We start from the raw sequence: 17,964 nt of genomic DNA, 5'->3' as shown, positions 1-17,964 counted from the left end.
GTATAGTAAGTAACACCTACTGTGTATGGGAGCCTAAAGCAAAGTTAACTGCACCAGTACCAGCTTCAGAACATATTGTATATTATATGTTTCTACCTTTTTGTAATATGTCATGTTTACATGCAGTGACAATTTCACATTTGGAGTTGTGGTCATATGTGGTTTTTATATGTATGTATGTATGTGTATATATATATATATATATATATATATGTATATATATATATATATATATATATGTATGTATGTATGTATGTATGTATGTATGTATGTATGTATGTATATATATATATATATATATATATATATATATATATATATATATATATATATATATATACAGGGTATTAGAGAAAATTGACATTTTTTGCCATTTTTCTTGTTTGTTTGCACATTATTATTGTGTACATATTACATATGTAACATTATTGTTAATATTATTATTAGATATCAAAGATACAATTTGATTAAGGGTTTTCCTGTCATAATTTCAATACAAATGCAATTACACACGTAAACAATAGGATCAAAATAAACTTTTAAAAAGTCTGTTGATCAAATGCTGATTTTCAAAACATTCTAGAGGAAAACAGATAAAATAATCTGAACAGTAACAGTGATCTTGGATGATGATGGAGGCTTCAATGGATTATTCTGTTTCAATCAATAGGTTCGTATCTATGACAATAATTTGATAAGTTTAACAGGTTTGTTTAGGCCTGGTAATACTGGAAATATTCACAAACTTTTGTTTTTGAAGAATGTTTATCTTTTTTGGGATGAAGCTATCTGGCAAAATGAGACAACCCTTTTAACCTCATCTGTATGTCTATCATGTGGCTATGATACTGGATTTTGGTTTGATGCATATGCAGGTTACAGCTGGGGAATGGCAGTATGTTGTGGATTGATTTGGCATGTTCAACCACTGTTACACCAAACTCTCTCACTTATAACATGATAAAGGCCTCTTACTCAGTGTCATGGATTTTCTATACTTTTGGGGACACAGGGCCAAAGTCTGAGGCAATAAGTCAGATCAAAGAAGGCAATGATTCTAAAATGGGAGTTTACTTATGTCATTATATATATCCAGGAATATGTGCCTGAGGATAGTTGTCATGAAATCAATATTAAATCAAAGTATTCCTTAATTACCACAGCTGACACGAGTTCTCCATAGCTGCCTGCTGTCTCAGGATCTGTCTCCAAAAAGGACCAGGGAGCGCTAACATGTTATGTTCTAAACTGATGAAGAAAATGCACATTAAACATAACATAAACTTACTGAGTGAAGTAATGTCAAGAGGATTCCTTTAGCTCCTATTGGGTTGGTTCCTTGATCAATGCGATACAGAATCATTAATCTGGTTTTATGTAATGTCCTTAAAACATGTCAAAATGAGGCTCACTAGTCTGTGTGGCCTCCACATGCCTGTATGACCTCCCTACAACACCTGGGCAGATGCTCTCCTGATGGATCTCCTCCCAGACTCCAGGACTAAAGCATCTGCCCACTCATGGACATTTTGTGGTGCAGTTGGTGGATGGAGCGAGACATGATGTCCCAGATGTCCTCAATTGGATTCAGGTCTGGGGAATGGGCGGGCTGCACCAGCATATGGTCTCACAAGGGGTCTGAGGATCTCATCTCAGTACCTAATGGCAGTCAGGCTACCTCTGCCGAACACATGGAGGGCTGTGCAGCTCCCCCAAGAAATGCCACCCCACACCAAAACTGACCCACTGCCAAACTCATGCTGGAGGATGTTGCAGGCAGCAGAAGGTTCTCCACGGCGTCTCCAGACTGTCATAAGTGCTCAGTGTGAACCCGCTTTCATCTGTGAGGAGCACAGGGCACCAGTGGCAAAGTTGCCAATCTTTGTATTCTCTGGCAAATGCCAAACATCCGGCATGGTGTTGGGCTGTAAGCACAACCCCACCTGTGGACGTCGGGCCCTCATACCACCCTCATGGAGTCAGTTTCTGACCGTTTGAGCAGACGTGCACATTTGTGGCCTGCTGGAGGTCATTTTGCACAGCTCTGGCCTTTCTTTCCTACCCCACAGTACCTTTCCTTACCATTCATTTCCTACTCTTTTACTTCTTCTTTGATGACGGTTGTCTTTCTAGATAAGCAATTTCCATTTGCTCTGGGGCGAGTCACTGGCTCGGGTGCATTCTGGGACTGTCAGTTCACCAGTGTGCTGGCATGCTTCTTAACAAACACACCACTACAGCAAACATCTCAATTGTACTTGTTGATTTCTTCGACAAAACACTGAACAAAAAATTTACTTGTGAGTGTGCTGCCTGGTGCTTTTAAATTTTGTGATAATTTGAGCAGCCCAGAAAGCATCCCATAAATTAAATTATGTTATCGTATCTGAACATGTACACTAGTCATTAAATTAGATGGGAAAGAATGATTCAGGGTAAACAACTGCACCAAGGAAATTCCATTTTTCTTCTCAAAATGTAAAATGTCTGTTGAAAAATCACATTAAACAGAGATGTGATTAACTTTTTATTGTATCAAACATAACATCAATGATGACACAATCGGTCTTCATCAGAAGTGCTCAAATCACTCTCAGTGGCATCGTCTGGAATGTCCTCCTCCTCCTCCGAGTCCATTTCCAGGAGTGGTTGGTGGCTGAGGATTCTCTTGTACACGTCCTTTACTTTGAGCATTTCAGCTTTCAGTTCACTTTGTTTTTTTAAAACCAGGCTACAGAGTCCCTTCTGTGCATCCTCCGACATGCCAACAAAGGAGGCTGTAAAAAGAACAAAACAAATAATAATTATGAGTAAAGTAAAAAAAACAAACAAACAAAAAAAACCTCACCTCATAAACACAAGGAATTAGGATCCTGTAATTAAAAATAGTTTTTAAAGGGAGAAGGCAGTGTTAGCTAGCAATCTAGATATAGGTAAAAGATCCAGTAAGACTTTAGCATCTGCTCTTATTTTCAATCGATTCATCAAAAAATTAATAAATAAAAGATGTGCTTACAGTCTGAGGAGATTGTCCCCAACACCACAGATCACATTCGCAACACTGTCCAGTGAGACCGCATCTCTCTGCAAAGGATCATCTCCTCCTCTCTCGGGCGCCTCACAGCCATCACCTTCTCAAAGACCTTTCTCTTTGTCCGGAGGTCAGCAGCAGCTACAGTTTAACAACATCAGATGGGAAAACATAGTAGCATATTATGATTCAAGAACAAAACATTCAACTACTGCTCAGATACTGGGAGTTTGTTTAAAAAGGATATTTATAAATCAAGAGCTTACGTTCACATCTGTAGCCTTCATGTGCTGCATTATCATTAGATAACAAGTATGTTGGTGTTCAGGTTTATAAAACCAACTAGTACGACATCATTTCAACCCAATTTGATGAAACGCAACAACTCTGCCATAAATTCTGCTTTTACAAGGCTTATTTTTCATTGTTTGTTGACACTGTCAGAAAGATCTTAATTCTTCCTTAAGTTCTTTAATGAGGCCATGGTGGGTCCTATTGTTATACACGAGTGTATTATATTGAGAATCACCTTCAGCCCATTTCTAGACATCGGCCACCCATTGCTGCAGTGTGTCGTCATCCACACCCAGCTCATTTTTGGTCGCATTCAGGCTCTCCACTTGTTCTCTAAGGATCCTTATGATCTAAGAATACATTCATAAATGTCATTCATATTGACATTAAAAGAGTACTGGTGTTTTTCCCCCATTACCACACACATTAAAATGGTTTTTGAAAAAAAAAAATCACCTTTAGATATCTCTGGCTCAAAGTGCGGCCCAGTTGTTCCACTTTCCTTTTGTTCCAGCCCAAAGCCAGGAGGGTCAGCATGTCTGTTCGCCCTGCATTTCAGTTAGTATACAAATAAGAATTAATGAGCAGGAGACTGAGTGGAATCTCAGACACGGACACATACCTGCTTTAGACATGTACTTCGTTGTGATGGCCGCCCTAGACAGGAAACTGTTTACTTGTTATACCTCGCATTTCCAAGTGTGAGCCTTTGCATGCATGACGGAGAGAAAAGGACGCATTGACAAGAGGTTCCTCAGCTCAGGGCACTGCTGAGCCACCTTGGTTAAATAGGGGAAATATTTACAGGCCACATTGGAGCAAAGGAACGTAATATGTCCTGGGACGCTAGCTGCCAACTTCCTCTGGAGAAAAAGAGGGTAAGCAAAGATCTCCCCTTGAAACATGTCCAATGCAGCTAAGAGGACTCCTTGGCGACAAACAGCTATTTCCATGCACTCTTCATCCAACTTCCCAGTGGACTTTTTGGACGACTCCTTTGCTGCAGTCCAAGATGAAGATCCGCACAACCCTTTCCCTGGGACCTATACACTCAAAGATTTTAACATAAAAGACATGGCATGATTAAGCCCTATCAGGGACAAACTTTTTAAAACAAATGCATAACAATTAGCTGAATTAGCCTTAAGTCACACGAGACCTCATATCTCCCCAGGACAGCACTGATAACACAAAATAAAAATCATGTTGTTGTTGTTTTTTTTTAAATACACATGGTGACAAAATTAAGTACACATTAAGATAAAGTAAATAGTATTACGACAACACCAAGAGAAAAATAAAATAAATATCCACTGTTACGAGTTCAAAATTGGGGATGGAGACAAGAGGAAAAACCACAATAACAACACTGGTCCGGCCGGGTTAAGTCAAACGATGATTTTAATAGTCACACGCGTGGGAGATGGACACTGTATGCAGACAGCCTCAGATCTCAAAATGGTGGAGCATTAATCAAACTCTTATAGCCTCTGGTGCCCCCACCTTATCATAAAAGCCTAAACATTCACATGCTTTCTCTCACACGGTGCCTAAGCTACGACCTTTGCTCCCCGTTTATCTGCTCCTGCTGAGATGGGGCAGAAAACTCCAGCATGTTCCGTTCTCTTCTAATCAGACAAATAAGGCGATGACTTTCTGCGAACAGTATTTCTTATAACATCATAAAACAATATCATTCATCCACAATAAGTCAGCAGTCTAATGTAATGCAAATCAGTTTAACAAATGCAATAGTTATCAGCTTCTTCTAATTCAGGAGAATAATGCAAACTAAGACTACATAATAATTCACAACCTTTAATTAGGGGTATAACATGGCATAAAATAATATTATAATTTTACACTTCCCCTGATGAGCTCGTTAGAATAATGAGCTCACCAACACCCTGTAATCCAGTGTGGCCGGGTTCCTCTCTTCTCACTCCTGAGGCCCTTTGTCCCCCTGATGGGCGAACCACATGCGAGATGACCTCTGAGTTTGCGCATTTCAGATGTAAGAAAAACTATTATTACAACAGTAGCCGGTACAGATGACACTCCCCAGTTCTCCCACAGCTTTATTTGGTGCTACCTTATACCCTTCACACGTACTCAGACTAGAACTTCTGTCCAAGGAGCTTTTAGCCTTTATTTTATTGCTGCAGCTACCAGTGTCTTCCAGTTGGGTGATCCTCTGCTCTTCTGTCTTCAACCTCAGGGGTTAGACAACTCTTCAGTCGTGGCACAGATCAGGGGATTATTCCGCCCCGATTTCAAACAACGATCTGTGTATCCTCGGGTCCTGTGTCTCCTGTATATCCTCCAGAAAAAGGAACAGGAACGCGTCCCCCTTTTCCCCCAAGAGCCTCTCGAACCTCGTTGGTCTGGTGTTCCTGGATTTCCGCCAACCCCTTCATGGTTATTGCTGTGTTTATGGGATCCATCCTTTTGAGGTGACTAGCTGGAGCCCAAACGCCATGACACTTGGACCCAGTTGGTGTCTCGGCAGTCACTGTGTCTGTCTCTGCTGCGAAGGATCCTCGCATCTCTGTGACCTCGTCTGGTGTCTGTTCCTTTCTCTGTAAGAGACAGAAAACCAAAACACCTCTCTTTCTAACCCTAATAATCTAATGTTGTTAACTACTGACCTTCTAGTGATTCAGATTTGGTTTAGAATATTCAGAATGTCCCAGGGACTTATTCTAATCATATCCTATGTGTGTGTAAGCGTGTTTGCATTTAGCCCTCTGCACTCAAGGCATTTCCTACACTTTATCAGTCCGGACCATCACGCCGAACGAAGCTTATGACCTTCAAAAGGCCGAGTGCCAACTCATTATAAGCACATTTGCAAGGTGTGTCTGAAAATTATTAAAACCACTCATATTGAGAAAAGACATCAAAAACAAATTAGCCATTTTTAACTCTCACATTTGCCCCCCAAAAATCATGTGTTTGCTTCCACCTACTGTCCCTTAAACTCCCAGCTGAAGCTAAAGCTTAGCTAAAAGCCTACCAGCCATTTGGCTGCTCTCAGGTTTTATAGGTAGAAAGGTAGAAGCCTGGCTTTGCAGGTGTTTTAAATGAGGAGAAGGAATTTTCTGGGATTGGAGATCCTCTGGGTGTGTGGTTGACTGAAAGCATGCATAAAACATAAGCTATCTGTTGTTATTGATTGGTAATAGATTAATAATTGGCCACCTTTACAGCTGTATTGACTTGTTGTGGACGTAGTTTACTTCATGGTTAAGCACTCTAATTAACAGGTTGAAAATAGTGACATTAAAGGAAGAGTATGCAGCGCCACCCTGTCAGACCCCAGTGACGGTGGGGCTCAGTGATGAATCTGGTGAGCTGGATTCATGGTTGATTGACTTAAACTCCCTGAGTCTGTCCTCCTTCCATGCCCTGGTAACTGGTCCATCCAGAGCCATATGATCTCGAAATATACATACAACAAGCCAAACCACACCTTGGTCACACCAACCCTTTTCCGCCCTGAAGATGTTCAACGCCATCTTAGTCTGGACTGTCAAAGGTGACTTTAACGCTGACTGTTCCGACAATCCATTTTATAACGTTTCCTGGTCAGATTTGCCAATCTCTGCACCAGGGTTTTAATTGTTTTGCAATCTTCATTAGTTTTTATTTTTATTTAGTTTCAACTCCAGATTTTCAATTTTATACCAGTTGTAATTAGTTTTTACCAATTCTTTGCTAGTTTAGTCTAGTTTTTTTTATTTTCTGAAAATCATTAGTTTTCAGCTTAGTTTTGATTAGTGCCAGTTATAGTTTTAGTAGTGTCTTGCAAAAATTAAGTGTAACCAAATCCCAGTTCCATCATATCAGTCATGCTCTTCTGCTTATCCTTGGGTATTGAGACTATTAACTCTTGCAGCACTGGGTGCGCCTAATTTTGGTTCAAGTGAATTGATAAACTTTTTGAAGGCGATTGACTCACACAGTTATTTAGATGTCCCAGTCCTGTTGTCTTGGGATGCGGGTTGAGTGGGGGAGCTCTTCAAGGAGGGGGAGTGTGCTCCCCCTGATGAGCTCTTCAAGATAAGTTAACCTTCTTGTGTGAGCTTTTCAAGTGCACTTCAAGGTTTGTGGGATTTTTCGTTTTATAAATGTCCCTCATAACCCCCTGATGACCCAGTACTTCATTTTTGCGCACTGTAGTACACATTTAGTTTTTGCTTGTAGCTCTCATACTCTACTTGCCACTCATCTAAGTCCTGATGTTTCTTAAAGAGGACAACAGTACCTTTAAAATTATATCACATGTGTGGGGGTGTGGCCTTGCCAATTGTTTTTCAAAATGGCTGGCATGCCCACAAGCACATTTTCTGGAAGAAAGAAAGGTAAGCTTGATATTTACATTTAAAATGTTTTGTTAAACTCAGATTTTTATTAATTTTCAAAAATAAACATCTAGTAAATAATTTGAGGGGTCTTTAAGAATTAAGCTTATTTAGTTTCACAGAGGAAATGACTAATTTATTACTGTGTACTCTAGTGCACGTCAGGACTTTGTACTTATATTTATTTCACTTTTTCCTAGTAGACAACTCTTTAACAAAGGCGGAGAGAATTCTTAACAGAATAATTGAGCGAGATTCAGACATAGATTCTTCAGAAGATGAGAGTCATGTGAGCCAGATAGGAGAGGGTGAGAACCCAGGAGGAGCCACACAAAGATTATCGAGATGCAGTGGCAGATCTAATAGAGAAAAACACAGGGCCACCTGAAATCTGTCGTCCTATCTGGTCCAAAACCAACATGTAGGAGAATCTGGAATTTTTGATTTTGAGTTAAAAATAAAATATGGGTAAAATGCAGAAATGTTTTCCAGTAAAGTAAAAAATAAGAGTCGCATTTATAGCTGAATCCATGACACCTAATTGTTTCTACAAGATCACGTCATTGCTAAAGGTTATCAGTGATCTCAATGTGCGAAAAGAACTCACAGTATCTGGAGTTCAAGCTCCTCTTGGCTGAGAAACCTGGGACAAACATGTGAACAAGACCTGAATAATACCAGTAATGAAGAGTTCTCTCCAAAAATCAAGAAAAGGAGGCCCCAATCAGATGAGAGTGTAGCAAAATATGGTTCACTCCACTTGCCTGAAATGGTTAACAGTCCAAAGCATTTCAGTTGTAGAATGGTTGGGTGCAACAGTAAAACATATGTGAGATGTGGGAAGTGCCAAATGTTCCTTTGTGTCTCCAAATAAAAAATCACAGTACTTCCTCAGATATCATAAATGAATTGACTTTTGTGAAATAGAAAGCCCAGTGCAATCACTTGTTCCTGAACCAATGGCTTACAGCTAGTGAAGTGTCAGTGACTACTAAGTTGATCCCTGATCTACATTTTTATGATATTGTTATATAAATACGTTTTAATATCCTGCTTACAAAAATTTCAGTGGAGCTTTTAATTTTCTTAAATAGCTCTTGAATGTTGTTAGTTTCACATTCGTGATCAATGAACTCCCCTTGTGCACTGTAGTGCACATGTTGTAGAATTTAAATAAAATTAGTTAAAAACAATTTTGTTTTTGTAATGTGTTTTTTTTTACCGTCCCAACATTTGATTTATCTTAAAGAAAAAAGAAAAAGAAAAAGAAAAAGAAAAAATGAAAATACTTTTCCTTTTTTTTTTTTCTTCTTTCCCTGGGCCTCAGGAGGACATTGTGTCTCTTTCCACTACAAGACACTTGCTATATCTAAAAAACAGTCATATTCAAAGTAATCCCAAATTGGACTCTGGCGCTTTCTCCCGACTTTTCCTGACATGATTCTGCGCGTGGACGGAGCAGCAACACAGACGACTCGACTAACGTACTGCCTTGACTTCTATTGCAGGGCACGCACACATCAATGAAACTAAACACATTTTGCTATAAATCCAGTCAATTTTAGTTAGTTTTGTGAACATTCATTACAGTTTTAGTTAGTTTTCCATTTTTGTTTTGATTTTATTTCCGTTAACGCAAATGTTTTTTCACTTCTAGTTTTCTTTATTTCATTTGTTTTCTTTAATAATAATAACCTTGCTCTGCACACTGGAATAAACATAATCAACATGATCCACATTTTACTGCGTGTCAATGCACCATCTTATCGATTCAAGTGCTCCATCCTTATGTGGTTTGTGACATTATGTTTATCTAAACCTCCACTCTGTCTCTAAATGTTTGAAGAATTTTTCAAGTTCGGGGCCAAATTTTAAGAATTTGACCATAAGTGAAAGTTATGTCGTTATCACCCCCTTTGGGGCTTACCTTTCCCAGTTTTGATGATATTCCTCCCCATTCTCTATTCTTTGCAAGTACTCCTTTTCGGTGGTGAGAAACTGTTGGTGTGGTCAAGCGGGTGCTGTAAAAACAAAAGCTCAGGACAGAACAGTCACCAGTCATGTACTTCATACGAAATTAGCATATATCGAACTTCATATTGATCCTCTGAGTGTAATGGTACATTTTAATTTGAATTTCTCAAAGCTAAACAGAATATTTTTCTTTATCTTGCTCTTGTTCTTGTGCAGCACCACCCCTCAGCACATGCCCCTGTCGGTTCTATCTTACTTTTAAATTGCTGACTATTTCAAGAAAGCACCCAAAAGGCGGGGACCAGTGTTTATCATTACATATCTCCATTTTGAGTGTGGCAAGTCTATCATTCCCCTGTTATTCATAGACCTCAATGGAGGGTTTTTTTTAGTTTTTTTTTTTACCTCTATAAAAGTTGATTGACTCTTTACAGTGGCCCGCCATAGTTAATAATAACATGCTCAGTCATGAGTGGAATCAAACCTTTTCTTCACTTTAGCAACCAAAGGGTTAAGTCTGCAGTTCACACTCCTGTGAAGCTACAGCCTCCCCCCTTAGTCTCTGTCAACCCTCTGTCCTTGCAAAAACAAAACAAAGCAAGACAAAACATCCACCCTTCTTTTACAGGCTGGGTGAATTGTCTGTGGACATCTACTAATCCTAAAGTCAGTACCGTTTTTGTCTCAGTACCAAGTCAGTTAAAACTTTTAGTCGTCAGTCCGTCACAGTCCAGTCACATGCATACATCCACACACATTCATACCAGATATTGCTGATAATGGAGTCTCACGCACAACCTATTCGAGGCTCCATCACCAGCAAGATGACGTCATCATTTTAAAGGAAACAGTTCCTTGTTTGTTTTTTCCTTCTTTGGACTGGATTGACTCGCTGCAATCCTTTTAAGCTCAGGACTTCTCATTCGATCAGTGTCCCATATAAGTGAATTTCTCCCAAGCCCATTATAATCATGGAGAAAAATACTTTGCGACTGTTTTCAGTAAGAATATTTTATAGCGCTTTAAAGTTCAATCTCTCAGGCCTGGATTAAAGAGCTGATTTGTTAAATCAGGAACTCACAAAATACCAAAATATCATCACTGGTGGATCACACCTCTCTGATGTTCTTATCTCAGTGCACTGTAACAAAAGCAAAAACAAACGTAAACAATAAAATACTCATATAGTAACAAATACTGGGGCCCATTGCAAACATGTCCAAGCATAAAACCATCCTTCTCTCTCTTAGAGAAAGAGAACAATCCAAACCTCACTGATAGAATCAACCTAGTGTCAAACAAAACCCAAAGATCAACCAAAACTTCACCAGAAAGTTTTTCTCCCTCCCGGGACAATATTGTGTAAGCATACAGGTACCGTAACTCCTTTTTGCACTGACAAAAACATGTTGGATTGACTTAATTCAATAGTGGACACTGGTTGCACACAAATGCTTTGCTTTGGCAGAAACGTAAACAACTGAGTCAAATCAACACAACCTTTTCATATTCTCTCCGAAATAAAACTCACCCCGTTAATTCATCATTTTCACTCTGTACCACTGCTCCTTATCAGGCTGTGTGAAGCACAGTAAACAATTCAGTGGAGGCCTTAAGCCATAAACAGACATCACGCACAGACATTGTTTTCACAACCCAACTGCTTTAGACCTTGTCCCCTAAATCTACACAAATGCCCTCTGGGTGGCATGAAATGCATTTAACCAATAAACAATCAATGGGTTCTTGTTGTTGTAACCGACTCCGTATTTGGATGTTTGTGTGCAGCATTTGTTAGGAAAGCATTCTTCATTGCATCAGCGTGTGTGTGTGTATCACTCTTCATTGCACAAGCTTGTGAATGTGTGTGTCATTTCTCAGTGAATTGAATCAGCATTTCGATTTGTGCACGTGTGTGTGTGTGTCATTTCTCACTCAATCAACGAGTGCATATGTGTGTTTCACTTCATTCTGAGTCAGTGCATGTGGATGTGTGTGTTTGTGTGGGTGTTTGTGTTCATCACTTTCCTGTTCTGGTGTTCTGGGTAAACCACGGCCTGAAGCGTGCCCTGGGGTCCTGCCCTCCTCCTTTTCAGTCCGTTTGCATCCGTTGGTGCTGCTGCTCAAAGTTCTGTCCATACTGGTTCTGGCCCCAATTGAGGCAGTGCTTTTCTCCAGTGTCCTGCATCTTCTCCTTGTTCCGCTCCTCCTTAACTTGACCCTTTTGCTTCTGTACCTCCTTCAGGGCTTGCTCCTGCTGTTGGAGCTTTTTCGTCAGGTTTTTGCGACCTCCTGCTCCAGCAAGCTCCGGCCTGATTTCAAGTCCTGTCTCTGGGACTCCAAGCCTGATTGGTTCGATTATCAGCCAGCTCCTTCTGAGCCATGCTCAGTTCCTGCTCTGATGCCTTGAGCTCTTACTGAGGGCAGAAACCTCAGAGTCTTTTCCGTACAAGTCAGATTGAAGTCCATTGATGTTTCCCTTGCTTTGCTCCACGGCCTTCTACAGCTCTGCTGTTCGGCTCTTCTCAGAGGTCAGCTCCTGGCCGAGCCCCGACACCTGTGCCTTCAGCTTATTTTCTCCTGGTGCTTTTGTTCATTCCGAGGTGCCTCCTGACCTCAGTTACTCCTCCTGTCTCTGGCACGCCCTTTTTGCTGCCCGATCATCCGTGTTGGTCCGTCACTGTCCTGCACAGTTTTAATGCAGAGTTGTTAAGGTCAGCATTGTCTTGCTTGGCCTCACTTTTCCTCCGGGCTTAATGGGCGTCTCGTCACAGCTCTGTCAGCTGAAGCTGTCTGGAAATCTCCCCCGTGTAGTGAAACGGGCCTTGGATTTAACGCTCTCCATCTCCGCTGCATGAGATCGTTTTCCTGCAGCACTGTTGACATTTTCAGGTTGTTGTTGTGGGTCCAGCTGCTGTAGCATTTGGTCAGGGTCACATTAAAGATGGTAGAGGAGAGAGCAAAGATGGTAGGGGGGGGGGAGCAGGAGTCCAGGGTCAGCCTCGGCTTTCCGGGCCGACAAAGCAGCCTGTAATCAAACATAAAGAGAAAAAACAAAACAAAAACAAACGAACAGGAAAATGATGTTATTTTGGCTGCGTTATTCAGATAGGGGCGAAACAACGGGACCAGGCCCTGTGTCAGCCTTCTCTCCCCCTTTTTTGTTTTTTCTCACCATATAATCCACTCATGACCCGCCAAGTCGACAGGACAACACAGGTACATGTTAAAATTCTTAAGATCATGTTTAAAAGCCCAAAAATGGGATTTTCCTTCATTCAGTAATCACTTGTATTAATCAATCAGCAGAAAACATGTCACAATTTGACTCTTTTTACCACTAAATTTGTTGTGTCTTCACTGGTTGGTCAGACCAGTGTCTTTTTTGAAGTTAAGTTATAATCTAACACCAGCTCGACTGTTCCTATCGTCTCCTCACAGTTTGAGAGGATCAGGCCCATCTCTTTGGCTTCAGGTACGTTTCGAAGTGCTCTGAGGAAGTTGCTGGCCATAACTTAAACTCCCGGAGAGCAGCCATTTGGCTTTTCTACCTTTAAAACCCGGAGAGCAGCCAAATGGCTGGTAGGCTTTTAGCTAAGCTTTAGCTTCAGCCAAGTGGAAGCTAAATTGGCTAGTCATTCATATGTATATTAGGTTGTTACCTGGGAATTCTGGAGGGAGGGGAGTGGGGGTGTGTGATTGAGGGGGTGGGGGAGCTGCTAAAAGCGGTGAGCTTCCTTTTGTGTTTCATCTTGATGCATTCTCAATCATCCAGGGAAACAAATCTCCAAAAGTCACCAACTTGGAGTGTTTCAGTTTGCCATCTTAGGGAGAAATCAACACACATGGGTGTATGTCCTTTGTTGCTGAGATTTATTGATAAAAACAGTACAAAAAACCAACCATTTGTACACATATTTACAAATGGCCTGCTGAGTGGTGCATGGAGCATGTTCATTGGTTCATGGACCTCCCTGAACTAATGGCATTTATTGCAATTGTCATCTTGCGGGGGGTTAACAGGGTTCCATCTCTAAATGACTGCTGGTCAGCAAACCTGGGAAACCCACAGATAATTGGAACTATGGCACGAAACCGCTTCCAAGACATCATGCAACACCTACGCTTTGATGACAAGTCCACCCGCAGTGATCGAGCAAAGAAGGACCAGTTACATTTATGATTTGTTTTATGTTTATGATTTGTCTTTAGATTATGTTATTACATTCTGTCTTTATACTATGTTATCATTTCATGATAAAAGGAGGGAACTGTTGTGATATTTTGATACCATGGTAGCATTTACAGGATATTGTTTTATAGTGATATTATACAGGAAAACTGTTACTCAATAAGGCCCATTTACTAGTTGTTTTTCTCTTTCTCTGTGACCCAAGAATTAATGTGTAAGAATCACAGGCTGGTACCAAGGTCGAAAATACCACAGAGATCACTTCCTTATTCCCATCCTCCCTTCTTTATCTCCTAGAAAAGAGCTTGTTAAAGGCCAGGTGGTTTGTTTCAGAATTCACTAATGAAAGAACTCTGTATTCTATGTCTAGGAGTGTATTTTGCTGGGATAATCATAAATTGTAGCTGAACTGATAAACTATACAAAGGATACTTCTTTGCTCAGAGGGCAGGAAGACGCTTCCTTATTTGGTCTGTACCGGTTTGAACTGAGAATCTGCTGACACACGAACCTTTTTCCTCTATATAAACTGTTGTCTGATGAATAAACCTTTGAGTTGATTTTGGGAAAGCAACCTGAAGCAGTCTGTGTTTCCTTGTTCTCCCAAGCTACTCCCGGCGCTGTAACTAACCTGCTGAACCTGAGTGTTACTTTGAATAATTTTGAATCTTATAGGGTAAAGACAAAACTCTGCTTATAGGTGCCCACGCCTCGGAGGAAACCCGATCCACGGAGATCCTCGGCACAGTCAACAAGATTCGCAGGGAAATTCCTCAATCCACTCAAACCCCCACTCCCCTCCCTCCAGAATTCCCAGGTAACAACCTAATATACATATGAATGACTAGCCAATTTAGCTTCCACTTGGCTGAAGCTAAAGCTTAGCTAAAAGCCTACCAGCCATTTGGCTGCTCTCCGGGTTTTAAAGGTAGAAAGGTAGAAGCCTGGGGATGCTACTGTTTAAGGAAGAAGACATTAGAGGTTACTTTGGGCAGTTACAACAAAATGAGATTTCAAAATAAGAGCCTTGCAATCCCCAACAGATTGAAAACAAAGAAAGAAAGAAAGAAACTTACCTGACATGGATCTCCTTGTGACAAATCCAACATGTGGAAGAGGAAGCCGAGTTCACAAGCCAAACAAAACTCCTTGTGGCACAAATGATTCTGAACAAGGCAGCGAACTGGCTCCAGGAAGTATAACACCTAAGATGCAAACATAAAAGACCCATGGAACATTTGACAAATTGTCTCATATTAAAAATTAAATGTACACATTGTGAACCTTCAGCTTCTTACCTGGATCATGCAGTTACAGTAGGCGTTGGGAATCTGCGGCTCCAGGCCAGCAAACAACGTCCTGTTGTAATGTTTGAAGTCAAAATCTTCCTGTCCACGTTTAGAGTATTTAATTGTCACCTGAAGCACAACAAACACATCTTCGTCACATGTTTTGGAAATCAAAGCTTGTAGCAACACTCTAGAAATTGTTACATATCATATTTAACTGTATCTCTGTGAACACCAGGGTGAAACATAACAAGTCCAACCTTTCTGTACTTTTCGGGAACAGTGTGAAGGAGCGGCTCTTCATCACTCTCTGTTAGAGATTCAGGGATGTGGTTGTAATAAACAGGTGACCCTTCTTTATTTGCAGGGACCTGCAAACAACAAACAGGGAAAAAAACTTAAAATACACCACGTGGAGATGGGTTTAACTTTTTTTGTAAATTTATTACAATATTGTAAAAATGACAGTTTAAAAGAGAAACAAGTTTTTTACATACCTGGTTACAGGGGCAGGCGGAAGGATTTTCCACAAAACTGTTGAAGCCAACAGTTTCAATAGACGAGAGAAGTTGGGAAGAGGCTCCACAAAGGAGATGGAAAGAAAATAGATGGAACAGAGAGAAAAGACACTAAAATTAACTGGATCACCTGCCAGGGGAAAAACATGCAAGAAGAGAACAACAAAGCAGGGAAACTACAGCAACCACCAACATAACCGTACATTACAGTGAATGCAAGATCGACAAGTTCAGCTCAGTTTTGCTGTTCCATAACTGATCAGAATTATTCCTGATGAGCAGAAACAGAGAGACAGAGCGGGAGCGCAACCTTTCGATCATTATTATTTCGATCCCTCTCTCATATTCAAAACATCAATGAAAGAATATCTGATTGGGACCTGATTGAAAAGCTGAGTAAAATGAGAAATGTATAAACAATTTGTTTCATTGTGCATATGGATGAAATATAATGTAGATAAATGGGATAAAGGTTGAACTGAATGTTAACATTCATCAGATCACAGCTCAGGTTGTGTCAAACCAGCAAGTAAAAACATTTTTGAGACACTAGAGGATGTTACCCTTCAGAGGTCCTAAATGTACTAAATGTAATTGATAAATATAAGTTATTAGCCAGTAAATGACTTGGCAATGTTCATGTAATACAAATTTATGTATTTTATTTTTCCTGGAGGGCAACAAGATGGCAGCTGCAGTGTAAGTCAGACTGTGAAATAAAAGATCAAAGAAGACTTAAACAGTATTTAAATATTCAGGCTTTTTCAACATTTAGACAAATTGTGTTTGAAACTCAAACTAATCTTTATAGTATTTGTTTTATTTTACTCCAGAAGCAAAAGATGTTTTCCAAAAATTGGGACAAACTGTTGTTTAATTTTATGGTTGGTGTGGTCCTGAGAGTCGTTGAGCTTGTCTTTGTTTTTAGGGTCACAGGTTTCAAGCTGGTATCAAGGTGTGAATCATAAATGAGCCCCGCCTGGTCTCCAACAAGCCTGCCCCATAAAAGACTTTTTCTTTTGTTTCGGCCCAAATCATGTCTGTGGATCTTTTCTTTGTTAGTAACACTAAACATGTTAAAAGCTGAATTAAGGCAGGGTTTATTTTCCTGAGTTAAATTCTTTGCTAAAAAAGTTAAAAAGCTTAAATTTTCATGTTCTATTGCTGTGACACAGGTGAGTGGGTCAAACATGAAACAGGAAGTTGACCCAGAAAAGCACAGGCTGAGGAAAATGACTTAAGTGTCTTTATTGTAAGATCATAAACTTGTTATAGCTAGTTTGTTGAATAAACTGATGGAAACAGGAACATGATGAAATCAATAAAAGTGCTCATTTTTGTGTTTTTGAATGTTGGTTGTCATTTATTTTATTCACACAAATGCAGTTTGGATAAGTGCTGATGGTCCTTTGTTAATTAAAACCAAACAATCACCATTCCAAGGTTAATCAATACCACTGAAACAGATAACAGACAATAGCTGAAACTATCTTTAATCAACAGTCAACTATTAGCTTCAATTAAACTGACTCAACCAATGAGGGCATCAAATTTGGATTATATGGTTTCAGCTAGGACTAAACCAAAAGTTGTATTTTTCATTAAGTGGATGAGAAAATAAAGCCTGTAAAGTTTAAAACTTTAATTTCATTTAATCAATGTTGAACTCTGAGATTAATCCAGTCAATTTTTATTTTAATTGTTACTGAAATGTTGAATTCACCACTGATGATAATGTTTTTCATCTATATGGATCCATTTCCACAACTTTTTGATCACCACTTCAGAACAACAACTACCTGGATACACAGGATCAAGACTGAACTCTGACATTAATCCAGTGAATTTTAACAACAGTCACGCTAAAGGACCATTTAATTGATTAAATCATGGTTAGTTTGTTACAATATGTGTAACATAACTGTTGTCCAACATGCAGCAAATTTGTTGGAGAAGCTCAGAAGAATCAAACTCAACATCTGGTGCATCTCGGACATCAAGGAATTTGGTGCTTTTGACGACCTGTTGACGACGGCTGTTAATCAAGGTGTGGATTAAGCGTGCTAAACGAGGTCCTCCCAGTCTGATCAAACTCATTATCTTGGTGCAATTCAGAAACAATACGCTCAGGCAAAAACTGGGTCGACCCCCCTCTGACACCTTAATGTGGGCTTAATGATGACACGATGCCCACGTCTCCCAAAGAATTCACACCTGTATTCATGTAAACTCAGCCGCACTCACCTTGATTCAGACCCTGAAACCTGTGAGCCTAACGTTTAATGCAGGAACAGTCAACGAC

The sequence above is a fragment of the Rhamphochromis longiceps genome, linkage group LG20 (genome assembly GCF_057381845.1).
Source record: "Rhamphochromis longiceps isolate RC_006_pf linkage group LG20, R_longiceps_female_GT1.1, whole genome shotgun sequence".
Taxonomy (NCBI): Eukaryota; Metazoa; Chordata; class Actinopteri; order Cichliformes; family Cichlidae; genus Rhamphochromis; species Rhamphochromis longiceps.
Note: the sequence above shows the minus strand (reverse complement) of the source record.